Here is a 21,025-nt window from a genome sequence, read left to right as displayed (position 1 = left end):
TTGGAAGCTTGACATCCCTTGTTTAGACTTAATATTGTTTACTTCATTTACCACTAACACTTTAAGTGCCTCTAATTTTATATTATCTTTTATCATCATTCCCCATTTGAGGTGGCGCTGGTTGTTGGAACATACTACATCCTGCGTCACCATTCCATTGTCATTAGGGTGCGATGAAGGCTTGCAGTGGAAAAAAAAGGTTAGTTTTAGGGGATTATGATCGCTTTCTAGTCTAGGTTCTACAACCATGTCTAGCATTTTGCTCCAAAATTTTACATCTATTAATATATAGTCGATTCTGCTAGATGAGCGCCCATTGTCGAACGTATTTTTACCTAGTAGATCGGAAGGCGTGCGCCCATTTGCCGCTCTCAAGCCTCTGGCTAAGCAGAGACTTTTTAACTGGATTGCCACATTACTCCATTTTTTAATGGCAGGCAAATCCAACTGGGGGATTCCCCACTTGGCATCCTCTTCCTCGGACAGAATCCTGTCCTCTTCACCCAGGGGCTCATAGGTTACATTGAAGTCACCACCTACTATTAATTGGTTTTGTGGTGGTAATAATTCTATGTTCTGCTCTAAAACTGCTAAAGTGTTAGAAGATTGTCCCCTAGACACTCCCCTAGCATAAACGTTAAAAATGCTAAGCTCTTGGCCATTATCCCATCTGACAGTAAGGGCCATAATGTCATTAGATGGTATTGATAATTGTGTTATGATGACATTTAAAGATTGTCGTACCCAAATTAACAAGCCTCCGGAGAGGCGTCCGAGGCGGTTTCTAATCGCCGGGATGTGATAATTTAAATATCCCACTTTGAATGTTGGGGTAAGTGACCAGGTTTCTTGCAGCATAATAATATCGTGCTGATTAATATATTCAGCCCATTCCAGAGTGTTTATCTTGCTTGCTATGCCTGCAATATTCCATGATACAAGGGATAGTATATTAGTTTTACATTGATCTAGAAGCTGATCTTCTTTCTGATCGCTTGCATTGATTGGCACTTCTAATAAAGATGTTTTTCCATCCCTTGGACTAATCTCGGTCTCTCTAACCCCAGCAGCACATATATAAACTTCAGTTGCTATCTTTAGCCCTTTTAGAGCGGGGTTGTTACATGTCAAGTGCGATGATTTATTTTTCTCTATGATCGGGTTACCCAGATTAGAGCTATTTGTGTTTCCTTCTCCTGCATGTTTTTGCTGCAACGGCCCAATGTGAGAGGCTAGATCGTGGCTTTCGAGTCAATCGCATTCATTTAGATCAGATAGAGCCGAAAAGCAGTTTTCCAAATTTAACCCCCAGTCACCGCTAGTACCACCCCTATCCCTTCTAGATCCAACCACTGACCACTTGGTTCTAAGGATAGTTGGTTTTGCTAGTAGACCTCTTCTACTATAGAAGAAGTCTAACGTTAGCGGGACTATTTCTGCCGTTCTTCGTTGGGGTGGAAGAATGTTTTGTAGGATGTCTGGCAATACATCTGGACCCTTCAAATTTAATACCACACAATCCCCGGCAAATTTCTTGGGTTTAGACCCTATCCACTTTACTCTTCTTGCTGATAACAAATCCTCGGTCAACTTTTCTTTACCCCAAGGAGTTGCTTGGATATTATTACCTAGCCACTGCAATGATTTGTTTAGGAGGGAGTCTGGGGTCTCAATCTGATCTTTTCTCAATATTGGGACATTGGCAAGTACTAACACTAGAGGTGACGCTTCCACTATCAACTCGACAGGATTTGAATCAAGGTGGGAATCAGATATAAAACCATTCTCTGTTGTTGGTGGGGGAACTACAACAGCAGGGTTGGTAAGGTCACTTGTGGCACTAAGAGCACCAGTCTGCACTGATGCAAATGTAGTTTTTACATTCTCAGTCATATTTTCCTGAAACTCATCTATTTTATTTATGATTGAGTTAGGGATGTCCCCCAAGTTGTCGTTTGCTGTTTTTAGTAGGGACTCTAGTTTATGTACTTTATCGGACAAGTGATCTATTTTAGATATAAGTGGTTTAATTATTCGTACCATCCTAGATTCTAACATGCCCATGAATTTATTTGACAACAAGTCATCCCAATCTATAGTGCTACTCCCTTCCTCTACTATGTCGTCAATTACATTTTTGTATTCAGTGTTAGGTAGAGTTGACGGTTTTTTACTATTTGACCGTAGTCCCGGCCTTTTAGAGGGTACTTTAGTGGGCCTCTTAGCTGCTCTAGGAGCAGGGACTGGCGTTGGCGGGGTGACGCTGCCATCAACTAGCACTAGATCATTACAGTGCAAGTTGGGTTCAACAACCACTAGTGATTCGGTATTTATAACAGGTTGTGGAACATTTATAGAAGTGTTTAGTGCAGAACAAACAACATTTTCCACATTATCAGCGTCACTTAGATTCATAGTTTCTATGTCCAAGTCAATTAAGCAAGACACCTCTGTTTGAGCACAGGGAGGGGAATGATTAAGCCCTAGGGAGGACCGCCGATCATTGATTATTTTAGTCACTCTGTGCACTAGGTAGTTCTCCATAGTATTGGCAGGGGTAGCAGATGTTTTCTGCTTTGACATGGTTAATCAAAGAGGCAAAGTAGGGTAGGAAAATAGCCCCGTACGTGTACACAGTCGAAAGCAAGTATGGCACTATGGCAAGTAACTCACGGTACAACAGATGTTAGTGTCCCGGTCCAGTCCAGTCGTGGCCAGTCTTGGACTGTCTTAGACTGACCGCCCTTTGTCCGGGCTTGGTCCTGGCGTCCCGCTCGCGTCCCGCGACGCGGAGGACGGCGGGAATTTCAAGCGCCTCCGGGCGCGATGACCCCAGGGAAGGTGTTCCGGGTCAGGGAGCAGGCTGGGAAATGTAGTTCCCTTCACCCGGCGGCCGCGAGGGAGACTCGAGCGGCGGCGGGGAGGAAACCAACGAACGCCAATGCAGGTAAGCGTGGAGCGTAGAAGACTCTCGGCACCCCCAGGCAGGTTCTGGTAAGTTGCTGGCAAGACACCCGCTCCACCGAGGACGGCGGGAATTTCAAGCGCCTCCGGGCGCGATGACCCCAGGGAAGGTGTTCCGGGTCAGGGAGCAGGCTGGGAAATGTAGTTCCCTTCACCCGGCGGCCGCGAGGGAGACTCGAGCGGCGGCGGGGAGGAAACCAACGAACGCCAATGCAGGTAAGCGTGGAGCGTAGAAGACTCTCGGCACCCCCAGGCAGGTTCTGGTAAGTTGCTGGCAAGACACCCGCTCCACCGAGGACGGCGGGAATTTCAAGCGCCTCCGGGCGCGATGACCCCAGGGAAGGTGTTCCGGGTCAGGGAGCAGGCTGGGAAATGTAGTTCCCTTCACCCGGCGGCCGCGAGGGAGACTCGAGCGGCGGCGGGGAGGAAACCAACGAACGCCAATGCAGGTAAGCGTGGAGCGTAGAAGACTCTCGGCACCCCCAGGCAGGTTCTGGTAAGTTGCTGGCAGACAGCTGCAGCCTGTGGGGGTCACTCTCACTGCACACAGCTGCAGCCTGTGGGCCTCTCTCACTGCAGACAGCTGCAGCCTGTGGGGTCACTTTCACTGCAGACACTGCAGCCTGTGGGGTCACTCTTACTGCAGACAGCTGAAGCCTGTGGGGTCACTCTCACTGCAGATAGCTGCTTAGACTGTGGGTCACTCTCACTGCAGACAGCTGCTCAGACTGTGGGGTCACTCTCACTACAGACAGCAGCAGCCTATGGGTCACTCTCACTTTAGACAGATGCAGCCTGTGGGTCTCTCTCACTGCAGACAGCTGCTCAGCCTGTCTGTCACTCTCACTGCAGACAGCTGCTCAGACTGTGGGGTCACTCTCACTGCAGACAGCTGCTCAGACTGTGGGGTCACTTTCACTGCAGACGGCTGCTTAGACTGTGGGATCACTCTCACTGCAGACAGCTGCTTCGACTGTGGGGTCACACTCACTGCAGCCAGCTGCTTAGACTGTGGGGTCACTCTCACAGCAGAAAGCTACTCAGACTGTGAGGTCACCCCCTCTGCAGACAGCTTCAGCATGTGGGTCTCTCAGACTGCAGACAGCTGCTCAGACTGTGGGGTCACTCTCACTGCAGACAGCTGCTCAGACTGTGGGGTCACTCTCACAGCAGACAGCTGCTCAGACTGTGGGGTCACTCTCACTGCAGACAGCTGCAATCTGTGGGCCTCTCTCACTGCAGACAGGTGCTCATCCTGTGGGGTCACTCTCACTGCAGACAGCTGCAGCCTGTGTGTCATTTTCACTCCAGACAGCTGCATCCTGTGGGGTTACTCTCACTGCAGAAAGCTGCTGAGACTGTAGGGTCACTCTCACTGCAGACAGCTGCTCAGACTGTGGGGTCACTCTCACTGCAGACAGCTGCTCATACTATGGGGTCACTCTCACTGCAGACAGCTGCAGCCTGTGGGGTCACTCTCACTGCAGACAGCTGCAGCCTGTGTGTCATTTTCACTCCAGACAGCTGCATCCTGTGGGGTCACTCTCACTGCAGAAAGCTGCTGAGACTGTAGGGTAACTCTCACTGCAGACAGCTGCTCAGACGGTGGGGTCAATCTAACTGCAGATAGCTGCACAGACTGTGGGGTCACTCTCACTGGAGACAGCTGCTCAGACTGTGGGGTCACTCTCACTGCAGACAGCTGCAGCGTGTGGGGTCACTCTCACTGCAGACAGCTGCAGCCTGTGGGGTCACTCTCACTGTAGACAGCTGCAGCATGTGGTTATCTCTCTCAGCAGACAGTTGCTTAGACTGTGGGGTCACTCTAACTGCAGACAGCTGCACAGAATGTGGGGTCGCTCTCACTGCAGACAGCTGCTCAGACTGTGGGGTCACTCTCACTGCAGCCTGTGGGGTCACTTTCACTGCAGACACTGCAGCCTGTGGGGTCACTCTCACTACAGACAGCTGACGCCTGTGGGGTCACTCTCACTGCAGACAGCTGCTTAAACTGTGGGGTCACTCTCACTGCAGACAGCTGCAGCCTGTGGGATCACTCTCACTGCAGACAGCTGCTTAGACTGTGGGTCACTCTCACTGCAGACAGCTGCTCAGACTGTGGGGTCACTCTCACTGCAGATAGCAGCAGCCTACGGGTCACTCTCGCTTTAGACAGCTGCAGCCTGTGGGGTCACTCTCACTGCAGACAGCTGCTCAAACTGTGGGGTCACTCTCACTGCGGACAGCTGCTTAGACTGTGGGTTCACTCTCACTGCAGAGAGCTGCTTAAACTGTGGGGTCACTCTCACTGCAGACAGCTGCAGCCTGTGGGGTCACGCTCACTGCAGACAGCTGCTTAGACTGTGGGGTCACTCTCACTGCAGACAGCTGCTCAGATTGTGAGGTCACTCTCACTGCAGCCAGCTGCTCAGACTGTGGGTCTCTCTCATTGCAGACAGCTGCAGCCTATGGGTCTCTCTCACTGCAGACAGCTGCTCAGGCTGTGGGTCACTCTCACAGCAGACAGCTGCTTAGACTGTGGGGTCACTCTCACTGCAGATAGCTGCTCAGACTGTGGGGTCACTCTCACTGCAGACAGCTGCTCAGACTGTGGGTCTCTCTCATTGCAGACAGCTGCAGCCTATGGGTCTCTCTCACTGCAGACAGCTGCTCAGGCTGTGGGCCTCTCTCACTGCAGACAGCTGCAGCCTGTGGGGGTCACTCTCACTGCACACAGCTGCAGCCTGTGGGCCTCTCTCACTGCAGACAGCTGCAGCCTGTGGGGTCACTTTCACTGCAGACACTGCAGCCTGTGGGGTCACTCTTACTGCAGACAGCTGAAGCCTGTGGGGTCACTCTCACTGCAGATAGCTGCTTAGACTGTGGGTCACTCTCACTGCAGACAGCTGTTCAGACTGTGGGGTCACTCTCACTGCAGACAGCAGCAGCCTATGGGTCACTCTCGTTTTAGACAGCTGCAGCCTGTTGGTCTCTCTCACTGCAGACAGCTGCTCAGCCTGTCTGTCACTCTCACTGCAGACAGCTGCTCAGACTGTGGGGTCACTCTCACTGCAGACAGCTGCTCAGACTGTGGGGTCACTCTCACTGCAGACGGCTGCTTAGCTTGTAGGATCACACTCACTGCAGCCAGCTGCTTAGACTGTGGGGTCACTCTCACAGCAGAAAGCTACTCAGACTGTGAGGTCACCCCCTCTGCAGACAGCTTCAGCATGTGGGTCTCTCAGACTGCAGACAGCTGCTCAGACTGTGGGGTCACTCTCACTGCAGACAGCTGCTCAGACTGTGGGGTCACTCTCACAGCAGAAAGCTGCTCAGACTGTGGGGTCACTCTCACTGCAGACAGCTGCAGCCTGTGGGCCTCTCTCACTGCAGACAGCTGCAGCCTGTGAGGTCACTCTCACTGCAGACAGCTGCAACCTGTGGGTCACTCTCACTACAGGCAGCTGCTCATCCTGTGGGGTCACTCTCACTGCAGACAGCTGCTCAGACTGTGGGGTCACTCTCACTGCAGACAGCTGCTCAGACTATGGGGTCACTCTCACTGCAGACAGCTGCAGCCTGTGGGGTCACTCTCACTGCAGACAGCTGCAGCCTGTGTGTCATTTTCACTCCAGACAGCTGCATCCTGTGGGGTCACTCTCACTGCAGAAAGCTGCTGAGACTGTAGGGTAACTCTCACTGCAGACAGCTGCTCAGACTGTGGGGTCAATCTAACTGCAGATAGCTGCATAGACTGTGGGGTCACTCTCACTGGAGACAGATGCTCAGACTGTGGGGTCACTCTCACTGCAGACAGCTGCAGCATGTGGTTATCTCTCTCAGCAGACAGTTGCTTAGACTGTGGGGTCACTAGAACTGCAGACAGCTGCACAGAATGTGGGGTCACTCTCACTGCAGACAGCTGCTCAGACTGTGGGGTCACTCTCACTGCAGACCCTGCGGCCTGTGGGGTCACTTTCACTACAGACACTGCAGCCTGTGGAGTTCACTCTCACTGCAGACAGCTGAAGCCTGTGGGGTCACTCTCACGGCAGATAGCTGCTTAGACTGTGGGTCACTCTCACTGCAGACAGCAGCTCAGTAGTGTGGCTCACTGGTTAGAGGCGGCAGACCCGAGAGCAGATGAAGGCCCGGGACCAGGGTTCGATTCCTGGCGCGGCAGGTTTCTGGACCAGGGTCAGCGGACTCGATAATTCTCTCGCCTCGGTGCCCACTCTGATCAGTGATCACACTCGGCAACTCTGGGCATTAGCTTGCCTCATCTTCACTAACGGCCCCATCAGACCGCCGGGGATGCCTGGTCTCACCCTGGAGATACCCATTAAGGGACCATCTCTCAGGGAAGCCAGGAAGGGTTTTGCAGCGGTCGAAGCGCCTTGGGACCCTCCGGGTAAGTAGTGCGCTATATAAATGCCTATACATTTACATTTTACATTTACTGTGGGGTCACTCTCACTGCAGACAGCTGCTTCGACTGTGGGTCACTCTCACCGCAGACAGCTGCTTAGACTGTATGTCACTCTCACTGCAGACAGCTGCTCAGACTCTGGGGTCACTCTCACTGCAGACAGCTGCTGCCTGTGGAGTAACTCTCACTGCAGACAGCTGCTCAGACTGCGGGGTCACTCTCACTGCAGACAGCTGCATAGCCTGTGGGGTCACTCTCACTGCAGGCAGCTGCTGAGACTGTGGGGTCACTCTCACTGCAGACAGCTGCATCCTGTGGGCCTCTCTCACTGCAGACAGCTGCAGCCTGTGGGTCTCTCTCACTGCAGACAGCTGCTCAGACTGTGGGGTCACTCTCACTGCAGACAGCTTCTCAGACTGTGGGGTCACTCTCACTGCAGACAGCTGCTTCGACTGTGGGGTCACTCTCACCGTAGACAGCTGCTTAGACTGTGTGTCACTCTCACTACAGACAGCTGCTCATCCTGTGGGGTCACTCTCACTGCAGACAGCTGCAGCCTGTGTGTCATTTTCACTCCAGACAGCTGCATCCTGTGGGGTCACTCTCACTGCAGACGGCTGTTTAGACTGTGAGATCACTCTCACTGCAGACAGCTGCTTCGACTGTGGGGTCCCTCTCACTGCAGACAGCTGCAGCCTGTGGGTCTCTCTCACTGCAGACAGCTGCTCACCCTGTGGGTCACTCTCACTGCAGACAGCTGCTCATCTTGTGGGGTCACTCTCACTGCAGACAGCTACTCAGACTGTGGTGTCACTCTCACTGCATACAGCTGCAGCCTGTGGGTCACTCTCACTGCAGACATCTGCATCCTGTGGGTCTCTCTCACTGCAGATAGCTGCAGCCTGTGGGTGACTCACTGCAAAAAGCTGCAGGCTGTGGGATCACTCTCACTGCAGACAGTTGCACAGACTATGGGGTCACTCTCACTGCAGACAGTTGCTTCGACTGTGGGGTCACACTCACTGCAGCCAGCTGCTTAGACTGTGGGGTCCCTCTCACTGCAGACAGCTGCAGCCTGTGGGTCTCTCTCACTGCAGACAGCTGCTCACCCTGTGCGTCACTCTCACTGCAGACAGCTGCTCATCCTGTGGGGTCACTCTCACTGCAGATAGCTGCAGCCTGTGGGTGACTCTCACTGCAAACAGCTGCAGGCTGTGGGATCTCTCTCACTGCAGACGGCTGCACAGACTATGGGGTCACTCTCACTGCAGACAGTTGCTTCAAATGTGCGGTCACACTCACTGCAGCCAGCTGCTTAGACTGTGGGGTCACTCTCACAGCAGAAAGCTACTCAGACTGTGAGGTCACCCCCTCTGCAGACAGCTTCAGCATGTGGGTCTCTCAGACTGCAGACAGCTGCTCAGACTGTGGGGTCACTCTCACTGCAGACAGCTGCTCAGACTGTGGGGTCACTCTCACAGCTGACAGCTGCTCAGACTGTGGGGTCACTCTCACTGCAGACAGCTGCAGCCTGTGGGCCTCTCTCACTGCAGACAGCTGCAACCTGTGGGTCACTCTCACTACAGACAGCTGCTCATCCTGTGGGGTCACTCTCACTGCAGACAGCTGCAGCCTGTGTGTCATTTTCACTCCAGACAGCTGCATCCTGTGGGGTCACTCTCACTGCTCAAAGCTGCTGAGACTGTAGGGTCACTCTCACTGCAGACAGCTGCTCAGACTGTGGGGTCACTCTCACTGCAGACAGCTGCTCAGACTATGGGGTCACTCTCACTGCAGACAGCTGCAGCCCGTGGGGTCACTCTAACTGCAGACAGCTGCAGCCTGTGTGTCATTTTCACTCCAGACAGCTGCATCCTGTGGGGTCACTCTCACTGCAGAAAGCTGCTGAGACTGTAGGGTAACTCTCACTGCAGACAGCTGCTCACACTGTGGGGTCAATCTAACTGCAGATAGCTGCACAGACTGTGGGGTCACTCTCACTGGAGACAGATGCTCAGACTGTGGGGTCACTCTCACTGCAGACAGCTGCAGCCTGTGGGGTCACTCTCACTGCAGACAGCTGCAGCGTGTGGGGTCACTCTCACTGCAGACAGCTGCAGCCTGTGGGGTCACTCTCACTGTAGACAGCTGCAGCATGTGGTTATCTCTCTCAGCAGACAGTTGCTTAGACTGTGGGTCACTCTCACTGCAGACAGCTGCTCAGACTGTGGGGTCACTCTCACTGCAGACAGCTACTCCGACTGTGTGGTCACTCTCACTGCAGACAGCTGCTCAGACTGTGGGGTCACTCTCCCTGCAGACAGCTCCCTAGACTGTGGGGTCACTCTCACTGTAGACAGCTGCTTAGACTGTGGGTCTCTCTCACTGAAGACAGCTGCTCAGCCTGTGGGTCACTCTCACTGCAGACAGCTGCTCAGACTGTGGGGTCACTCTCACTGCAGACAGCTGCTCAGACTGTGGGGTCACTCTCACTGCAGACAGCTGCTCAGACTGTGGGGTCACTCTCACTGCAGACAGCTACTCAGACTGTGGGGTCACTCTCACTCCAGACAGCTGCTTAGACTGTGGGTCTCTCTCACTGAAGACAGCTGCTCAGCCTGTGTGTCACTCTCACTACAGACAGCTGCTCATCCTGTGGGGTCACTCTCACTGCAGACAGCTGCAGCCTGTGTGTCATTTTCACTCCAGACAGCTGCATTCTGTGGGGTCACTCTCACTGCAGACGGCTGTTTAGACTGTGAGATCACTCTCACTGCAGACAGCTGCTTCGACTGTGGGGTCACTCTCACTGCAGACAGCTGCTTAGACTGTGGATCACTCTCACTGCAGACAGCTGCTCAGACTGTGGGGTCACTCTCACTGCAGACAGCTGCTTAGACTGTGGGGTCCCTCTCACTGCAGACAGCTGCAGCCTGTGGGTCTCTCTCACTGCAGACAGCTGCTCACCCTGTGGGTCACTCTCACTGCAGACAGCTGCTCATCCTGTGGGGTCACTCTCACTGCAGACAGCTACTCAGACTGTGGTGTCACTCTCACTGCATACAGCTGCAGCCTGTGGGTCACTCTCACTGCAGACATCTGCATCCTGTGGGTCTCTCTCACTGCAGATAGCTGCAGCCTGTGGGTGACTCACTGCAAAAAGCTGCAGGCTGTGGGATCACTCTCACTGCAGACAGTTGCACAGACTATGGGGTCACTCTCACTGCAGACAGTTGCTTCGACTGTGGGGTCACACTCACTGCAGCCAGCTGCTTAGACTGTGGGGTCCCTCTCACTGCAGACAGCTGCAGCCTGTGGGTCTCTCTCACTGCAGACAGCTGCTCACCCTGTGCGTCACTCTAACTGCAGACAGCTGCTCATCCTGTGGGGTCACTCTCACTGCAGATAGCTGCAGCCTGTGGGTGACTCTCACTGCAAACAGCTGCAGGCTGTGGGATCTCTCTCACTGCAGACAGCTGCACAGACTATGGGGTCACTCTCACTGCAGACAGTTGCTTCAAATGTGCGGTCACACTCACTGCAGCCAGCTGCTTAGACTGTGGGGTCACTCTCACAGCAGAAAGCTACTCAGACTGTGAGGTCACCCCCTCTGCAGACAGCTTCAGCATGTGGGTCTCTCAGACTGCAGACAGCTGCTCAGACTGTGGGGTCACTCTCACTGCAGACAGCTGCTCAGACTGTGGGGTCACTCTCACAGCTGACAGCTGCTCAGACTGTGGTAAATATTTGATTTACCGTCCTAATTTCTATGCAGGTAAGTACTTTAACAAAAATAACTCAATCGGAAAGAAAGAGGCAGAGTCCGTGGTGTTAGAGTTCTTAGGGGTTTTATTCCTTAAAAAGGAATGGTACAGGTACCGGATATCGGGTTCCTGCCACCACTGGGGTGCAGGAAGGGATAGAGCATACTTTATTGACAAGACATAACTTTTATACTTAATCCATATAGCGGATACCAATACAGTAGGTGTAACAGCTGAGAGAAACATGATAACAGCATACACGTGTTAGCAATACGTAAGCAAAAGGCGTGAACATAGAGGTGTGGCAAGAAAACGTCACATGTAAGTGTCACAAGTAGGTGGGTACAAAGCAGAATGTTGCAATGTCAGCAGAAATCGGAGGCCTGGATGCGCGCGCAGCTGCATGACGCGTGATTGACGCGGAGCTGGAGGGTGCAGGGGACTTGACATTTACACTGGCGGAAAGAGACAGAAGTCTGGCATGTCAGATCAACTCGTACCTATATCATATCTGATATCTGATGTTTGGGAACCATATTATCTAGAGGGAAAGGTCTCCGGGGCAGAAGCTATTCTATACTGACTGTAAGTGCGTGTATAAGCGTCTAAGTGTCTGCATGAGATGCGAGGGGGGCATGGGCCTACCATGGTAACGGAGCTATGAATTACTTGCACGGAGACAGTGAGGCCGGGCCCTTTGCTCTGCAGCTGGGAGAATGTTTACTTGAACTAGTAGGCAGGAATGTATGTTTGAGGAGCGGAGCAGATAATTCGAAGGTTGAATTCAGTCTTGGCAGGCAGCAGGCTGAGCTAAGCGCCGTTAGCCGCACAGGGAGTAAGGCAGAGGTCACGGGTACAGAGGCAGCCCAGGCTGAGGCGTTCAGAGTCAGAAGGCAGGAAAAAGCTCGATGGCAGAATTCAGAGGCCTACTTCGCCAGAGCTGAAAAACGTGCAGAGTACACCACAAAAAGACGTTCGCGTGGCATACTTAGGAACGGACTATTCAACCCATTCAGGGTGGATCTGAAAGAGGACATGTTAACGTTGGACGCAAATGTATTTGCGTCTTCATAGCTGGCACAGGAGGGAAGTTACATGCACTTTAAGCTGGTACATGGAGACGGTGGGGTACACGTTAGGGAACATTTCTTGACCATAAAATTTATATTTCCTCATTCCCTCCTTGTTCCCTACGGACCCATCATGATATATCGATCCTCATGAATCGATCAGTCTGTTCTTGTAACATCATTTGCTCTTCTTTCTTCTTTTTGCGTTTTGAGTGAAAACTGGAATGTGCAAGGCATGAGGTGGCGCACAGACCACAAATCGCCGGCCCACACTGTAGGCACAGGCAGCAACTGAATACTATGACAAGGGCAATGCCTAGGAAGGATAGGATCTTCCATCCCCAAGCGGTCAACGTTGTCCAGAACCAACCGGACCAAGTCCAGGTGCCTGGATTCTGATGTATTAAACTTGCAATTTTATGAAGACGTGTAATAGCTTTATATACCGTTGGCGCATTTTCTGGAATGAAAACACAGCAACTTGACCCGATGACCTTACAAGCTCCGCCCCTATCTGCTAGGATGACGTCAATAACGAGACGATTTTGGAGAACAACAACCCGCATGGCAGATTGCTCCTCTGTTAAGTTGCCTAGAGCGGAGGTAGTTTCATTCACTACTGCTTCGAGTGTTCTAGTTAATCTTCGTATCAGTTTACTATTTTGGACGGGGCCTGTGAAGAAAAAGAATCCTTTATTGAAATCTGTGTATTGTTCCCATGCCGTTTCAGTATAGTCGACAATCGGGAGATCTCTTCTGAGTCTATTCTTTACTAGATTTGTATTTCTGTGATAATCAGGAGGTGCTAGAAAGACAGGTGGTAGAAGGAATGCAATGTAACAGGTACCATCCCAATCTGGAGGTAAGCGTATGTATGCGGTATGGCCGCACACAAAGTAGGAATGACGAGTAGCTCTAAAGGAAGACTTGCCTTGGTCACTGAATTCGACCACAGTAGTACATTTACTATGACCTAAGTGTACTGAACCCCTCTTACTGACACATAAGTCGCCGGTGACTGGTAATACTGACATAGCCGGGAGAACTGGTGCAGCTTCGGATTCAACAGTAAGAATCATAAGGTTAATTGTATAATTATCTAATCCATACACTTCATTTTCTAGATCAGTTCCTATTCTAGTGGGTAGTCCCTTCTTGTCAGGATAACAGGCGTTAAGCAGAACTAAGTTCAGGTTTCCCCAAACCCAGTTTCCTTTGAAAACAGCAGTATCAGGATCTAAGGAATTAATTCTTCTAAACCACGCTCCACATGAGCCATTGTGTGTGAACGGATACGGAAAGAGGGGCAGAACTCCCTTGTATTTCTGATAGGGAGGGAGTCGGCCACATATCCAACAGTTTGTAGCATTATTAGTCTGATGGGAGTGATGTAACATACTAATGAATGTGTTGTTGCGCAGCGCAAGTCTGTAAGATAATTCATGGGGGGGTAACTCACTAAAAGAATGTTCGGCAGTGACATTGTAAGCAGATTGTTCACGCTTGAAGATAGGGTAGTATAAAGGCAGTATTATACTAACAACAATAATCAAAAGACTTAGAAAAAACATAACCAATAATGTCACTATGCAGTGACTACGGAGTGATTAGCAATATGCATGTTTCTTGAATTGTCTCTCTCTCTCTCTATCTCGATCTAGGGGATACATGTCAGAAACTATTTAACCGATTCACCTAGGGGAGGACTTAAACAATTAAACTGTCTGACTTGCTAGATCGTAATTTCTTTTTATACTCTTCTTGGGGAGTATTCTCTCGTTTGGGAACTTTAAAGTCACTAGATTCGAGGCAGTCCTTTGAGGGGGTGGACGAGTCAGTCTCTGGCAACAGTTCATTACATTTTTTAATATGACTCGTGTGGATCCACCCCTTTCGCCCTTCCACCTTGATCGCGGTCCTCGTGGTAAGAAGGACGATCTTCGGCTCTTTCCAGCGGGGCTCCAGCGGGCTTTTCCTGTCGAAGTTACGAATTACAACCGTGTCCCCTGGACGGACATCATGCGGCTTTACATCAGTGTTGTCGGGGAAGGCTGCAGCAACCTGTGAACGACATGATTGGAGTGCAGACATCAAGGAAGCAAGGTAATCTGTCAGCATATTACAATCAACATCGGTTATTTTCTTAGGCATGGGCGTCCCCCACATATTCGGTGGTCTGCCAAAGACCACTTCATACGGGGATAGCCCTGATCTCGAATGGGGGACCATCCTCATATAGAACAATGCAACTGGTAGGGCGACTATCCAGTCGACCCCTTTCTCCTTACAGATTTTAGCAAGGCGGGTTTTCAGTGTCTGGTTATGCCTCTCCACAAGGCCAGCGGCCTCGGGATGTCGGACGCAGTGGAATCTCCACTGATATCCTAGCAGAATGGAAACTTGTTTCATGAGCTCGGATGAGAATGGCTGTCCGTTATCTGAGTACACGACACGAGGCAAGCCGTACCGTGGGAAAAATTCTCGAACCAGCTGCCTGGCAGTGGTCGGGGCAGTGTAATCTGAGACTGGGTATGCTTCGGTCCAACGGGAAAGTGCACAAACAACTACGAGGACATACTTGAATCCTCGACAACGGTCCATCTGGATATAATCCATCTGGAGGACTTCAAAAGGGTGATCGGGAGGATGAAATCCACCATGCTCTACAGGGATGCTTTTACCTGGATTGAACTGACAACAGATCATGCAAGTACGCACTTTCTGTTTTGCTGCTACTCGTAAGTGTTTGTTGTACCAGAGATTCTGTAAACTGTCTAGCATAGCTTTTTCTCCTAGGTGTGCTGGACTATGTGCTGTATTTATTATGACTTGAACCATAGAGTCGGGGAGAAACCATGTAGATTTTCCCTTCGTCATCCAACCTTGATCTGTCTGGATCCCTCCTAGTTCAGTCCATTTCTTTATTTCATCTGGGGTAGCATGTGTCTGAATATCGATTACATCTAGTGTGGGATCCCTAACTGCCATACACTGTGTCGGTACTATTGTCTTTGTCACATCAGTTGTCTGGGTGTGAGTCAATGCTGTATGTTTTGCTGTTTGGTCTGCCAGGTCGTTACCCTGGGAAACGGAATCTGTAACTTTAGTATGTGCTTTACACTTCATGATGAATATGCCTGAGGGCAGATGTATTGCTTCTAATAGTGCTTGAATGAGGGGACCGTGTTGGATCTTGGCACCGTGAGAGGTCAGGAAACCTCGTTCTTGCCATAACACTCCGAAGTCGTGTACAACTCCGAAAGCATAACGTGAATCTGTGTATATGTTAACATTTCTGTTCTTGGCTAGTATACAGGCTCGGGTCAGAGCGATGAGCTCTGCTGCTTGAGCAGACAGTGTATCAATCCGATATGTTTCTTTGACTTCAGTTTCAGTGGTCACTGCATATGCGGCCACTAATTCTCCTGTGCTCGTTCTCATGCATGAACCATCCACGTAAAGTGTCAGGTCTGGATTTGTAAGTGGAACATCTGTTAAGTCTCGTCGGGGCTTTGTAACTGCATTAATGATCTCTATACAATCATGCGGGCTGAATTTGTCATAATCGAAGGTAACAATGTTGCTGGATTCAGAATGTTGCAGCGTCTGATTTCTATGTGTGGCTGGAATAGCGTCAATTCATAACCTGTCAGTCGTGCTATAGTCAAGTGTTGAGTCTGGGTTCGGTTTAAAAGAACCTCTACAGAATGTGGAACTTGTACTGTTAATGGATGTCCTAAGACAATTGAATCGCTCTGTCTGATTGCTAGGGCTGTCGCTGCAACTGACTTTAAACACGCAGGCAGGGCTTGGGCTACTGAGTCCAATGTACTTGAAAAATAAGCGCAAGGCTTATGTGATCCTGCTTGATCTTGAGTGAGGACAGACAACGCTGTACCATCACGTTCTGTGACAAAGAGTGTAAAAGGTTTCTGTAACATGGTGTCGCTAAAACTGGTGCTTGACATAAAGCTTTCTTTAATTCCTTAAAGGCCTGTGTATGTTCCTGAGTCCAAGGAAGGACAGACGAAGTCGCTGCCTCCTGTGTTGTTAACTGGATGAGTGGTTTAGCTAGAAATGCATATTGAGGAATCCATTGTCTGCAGTACGAGGTGAGGCCTATAAAGGCCCGCACTTCCTTTTGTGTCTGGGGTTGTGGCATATTTACAATTAACTGAATGCGATCAGGAGTGAGCTGTCTCCCCACTTTGGACAGCAAGTGACCCAAGTACACAACTTGCTGAACACAGAATTGTAGCTTCGAAGGAGACACCTTGTGTCCCTTGTCGGCCAGAAAATGTAAAACTGTCAGTGACGCTTGTTCACATTCGGGTTCACTTCGTGCGGTGATCAGCAGATCATCGACGTACTGTAGTAAGGCGGTGTTAACTGGCATTTGAATAAAATCGAGTTGTCTTTTCAGTGCTTGACTATAGATGCTGGGGCTTTCTGTGAATCCTTGAGGTGCGCGTGAAAATTTGAAACTTCGTCCATTTAAACTGAATCCGAAGAGATATTGGCTCTCTGGATCAATGGGCACACTGAAGAAAGCTTTCTTGAGGTCTATTACAGTAAAGAACGTTGCTTCTGAATCAATAGCAGTCAATAGGGAAGAGATGTCGGGGACCACAGGGTACTGTGGAACAATGCATTTATTCAGTTCTCGTAAATCAATCACCAGACGATATACTGGCGGTGCATTGGGATCAGTACGTTTAAGAATCGGGATGATAGGAGAATTACAGATATTGGAGTCGGTTTCTACAACCACTCCTTGGGCAATGAGCTCTTCAATGATTTCCAGTAAAGCCACTACAGCATCGGGTGGTAACTTGTATTGTCTGATTCTCGGCAAAACAACTCCTGGTTTGAGTGTAACACGGTATGGTGTGATATGCATGCAACCTACATCAGTTGGGCCTTGTGCCCACAGGTGCTTCGGTACATTTTTCAATCTGACATCAAACTCTCGTAATACATAGTGACCCTTAAAGTCACGCAAGAAAAGTCTAACTCCTTCCGGAGAACAACATATCACAGCTCCTAGAGCCTTCAAGGTTTTGATACCTAACAAGTTTTCTGGGCATGATTTCGTGAGTAACAGGTCTGTAACACGTGATAATGGACCCACAGCCAGGGGGACTGGTTTCGATACCTCATTTACAATAGGTTGTCCTGAAAAACCAAGGGAAACATTCTGTGAGCCTGAGAGGGGTGCCCCTGGGACTTCATTATGGCTGATTGTTGTGCGGCTTGCCCCTGTGTCAATCAAAAACTTTCTGTCTTTTCCCAATACTTGACTGTGTACATAAGGACCCTCTTGATCTACAGGAATCTCAATAAGAGGCAAGCCAACCTCCCTCTCTAGGCTGTTTCATGTGTATCGCTGATAATCGGGATAATCAGATTGGGCATACTGGTTCATCTGTCGTGAAACTTGCTGTGTCGCGGCAATGGGCTGTGGCTGTGGCTGTAACTGTGATACCGCTGCGGTCTGTACTGTATGTGGTGGAGCATGCATAGGTTGTGGATTCTGTGAAGTCTGTTGCTGGCCCTGGTCTTGTCTAGGCGGATGCGGTCTTTCTTTAGTTTTTCCTGTTGCTATATTGTGTTTCAGAACTGGACATTCATTTACGTAGTGACCTGGCTGCTTGCAATAGTTGCATGTCCCTTTAACGGGAGCTGCTGCATTACCTGTCTGGGTCGTACCCTTTCTTTGGCCGTCGGCTGGAACCGACTGGGCTACTAACATTTTCATTTTCGTGTCCTTCATACATCTCTGTTCGTGATCCTGTTCTTCTCTAATTCTGTTCTGATGGTATTGTAACATTTGTAACATCTGGGATGGCGTATTTGCTTGCCATGTACTTTCAACTTTATATACACGGTTTTTAACTGCTGTCAGGGAATTCTCGACTAACTTTGATACAAAAAGATGTGGGTACGACTCGCTACCTGGTTTTAGGCCACTATTAATAATAAAACATTTCTCGAATCTTGAATAGAAGTCACTGGTATCTTCATCGTGTTTCTGTTTACAGGCTGAGATTGCGTCCCAGTCTTCCTTTTTAGTTGCCAATAATCTTGGCAAGACCTGTACTATTAAACCTGGTAATGCTTTTGCTTTCTCCCCAAGGCCTAGCCCTGGAGTACGAATTCTTTCCTCGTCTTCTATTTCTGTCCATATAATCTTTTTATCTCCCACCTCCCATTCCTTTTCCTTGAGTTTCTCGTAGATGCCGGTGGGCAGCAGTACCTTTAACAATTTCATAATATCTGTATATGTATATTCTCCCATCAGTAACATGTCTTTAAGTTCTCGATGGAAACCTGCAGGGTCTTTATCATGACAGGGTACTAGTTTCTTCATTTCTAACAATTCTAACTTGGTCAGAGGTGTGTATACATACACACGTTTCAGGGTATTATCGGTGCCCATAACTGGGTGTACTTCTCGTAACGGATTCTGCCTGTCAAAATGCTCGAAATGACACATTTTTCTTTCTGGTGGCTGAGCTGGAACACATTGTGGGCCTAAGAATGCGTTATATTTACGTCGTTGTTCTAGAATTATTTGAATTAATCTGGTACTTAGGCCTCTCCATCTATTCATGAGTAGGGCTTCCAATGTATCGGGTAAGGGACCTGGATCAGAATGTTGTTGCATGTATAACGTCATGAGATGCTGAATCATGTATATACCAGCTAATTTCTGCTCGTCTGGGGAAAGGTTCAGAAATGTCTGTGCTACTGTATCATCATTGTACGTGTTAGAATCGTCAGCCCATAATACTGCTGACCGGGCTAGTTCTTGTTCATCCATAGAATTGAGTACATGGTACCCCATTCGTTCTTGAAGTATTTTATCGGTAACTTGAAACAGATGTTCAGGCGATTTTTGTTTTAATATGCTAGAGAGAAAAACTCTCTTGCTTTCTGGACGAATGCCTTTCCTAAGGTAATTTCCCTTACCTACATACGCTATCGTATCTGTAGTCGTTTCTGGTTCTTCAGGTCCTTCCTCCTCCTCGGAGGAGGCATTTCTGTCACTTTCTTTTTCGTTTTCATGTATTTCTATTACTGCCTTTATGATTTTCTTGTACATGCTTGATATACAATTCTGTCTATCATGCTTTCCCTCGGCTATATTTTGACCCCACTTGTTTAGTCCTTCCATTTCTTCCTGGTCTACCCCAGGCCTGTCTCGATCTCTTATTAAGCAATTTATGAAAAAGCGTAATATATATGCTTGAGTGTCAACTTTCTGATGTGCCAGGGCCTCCTTAATACTATCGGGATTCTCTCCAGTCTGGACAAAATGATATATTCTATCTAGATGATCAGCCATCCCTGGGAATAATATTAGGTAATCTGTAGCTTGTCGCAAGCGTAGTGATGCTATCAACATCCTATCATCTTTACCGGGTACTGGATCGTATCTGCAAACTGGAAGGGGTTCCTTGAGTATGTCGAGACGGGGTGACTGGAGTGTGTGGTGTTTCGGCGGGTCTCTAAGGTGTAATCTGTGTGTTGGTGGCGGGGTCTGGAGACCCCCTGTCGCACCTCCCGAGCCGGAGGCTTGAGCATTATTTCTCTGCGGAGTCTGTATGTGTATCTGAACTTGTCTCTTACTGGGATCAGGCACAGTCGGATTCGGTATATTAATTTTAGGTGCGGGAAGTGGTGGAGGTGGAGGAATAGGCGGACCAGGCTGTCGATCGGGAGAACCTTGTTGCGGTAACGGCGGGATACGGTCTGCAGGCGGGTTGCCACCTCCGTCACCGTCAGTAGGCGGGACGCGGGCACGTGGATTGGTGTAAGCGGGTGCTACATCATCTAGATAGGACGCAAGGAATATGTCTTTGGTGGTCCTGTGATTTACTTTAGTCGGAACCAATGGTGATGGCAGATTCTTCGGTATGTCTGAAGTGGCTTCAGGCGAACCCTCGGCCACAAGATACATGCCATTTACAAGATTGTTTCGCGCGCGGTCTACTTGTTCTGCTTTTACTCGGATCCCTTCATTAACTAATTCGTTTTCTCGGGCTCTATCTGACTCTTCTCTATGTCTGTCTTCTCTACGGAGTGCTCTTTCAGCACGTTTATGTGATTCCTTACGCCAAAATTCTATGGCATCTTTCTGAGATTGTCTGGCTTTCTTTTTCCAGAGCGCTTCTTCTACTTTCATAATGCACTCGGCATCCCATGTTCCTGTAACGGGCCATCTGTGTCTCTCGTCTAGGTGCTTAGTATAATCGGCCCATAAATCTAGATATAATATGGCATCTAAGCCATGCTTATGGTACATGAAATTTCCGGGAGTGTCCCTAGGGGGGATAGGAATTTCTTCCTCTAGTATCCCTTTCCTAGTTCCTATCTGTCTTAATTTGCTGAACAACGGCATTTTGTTACTTAGTACTGGATACAGCTAGTTGCACAAAAACACAATAATGCACATCAAACAGTCACTCATACCACGACATTAATCACATTGAAAACATTTTGAACATATATCTCTACCCTCGCTATAAGATGTACTGCTAAACAGCACAGATACACTGTCGAAAACAGTGCAAGAACTTGAATAACTGATATACTGCTAAACAGTACAGATACACTGTCTAAAACAGTGCAGACCGCGTTTGTGTACCCAAACCCGTCTTTACCGGATACATAATAATGCACCCGTCTAGATACGTCCCAGCAATGGTGCTCACCGGGAAGCACGGAAACAGAAGGCCTCGGAAAACTCGACTGGACTGGACCGGACTGGACTCGACTCGACTCGACACGTGGTT

The sequence above is a fragment of the Lissotriton vulgaris genome, chromosome 1_1 (genome assembly GCF_964263255.1).
Source record: "Lissotriton vulgaris chromosome 1_1, aLisVul1.2, whole genome shotgun sequence".
NCBI classification, from domain to species: Eukaryota; Metazoa; Chordata; class Amphibia; order Caudata; family Salamandridae; genus Lissotriton; species Lissotriton vulgaris.
Note: the sequence above shows the minus strand (reverse complement) of the source record.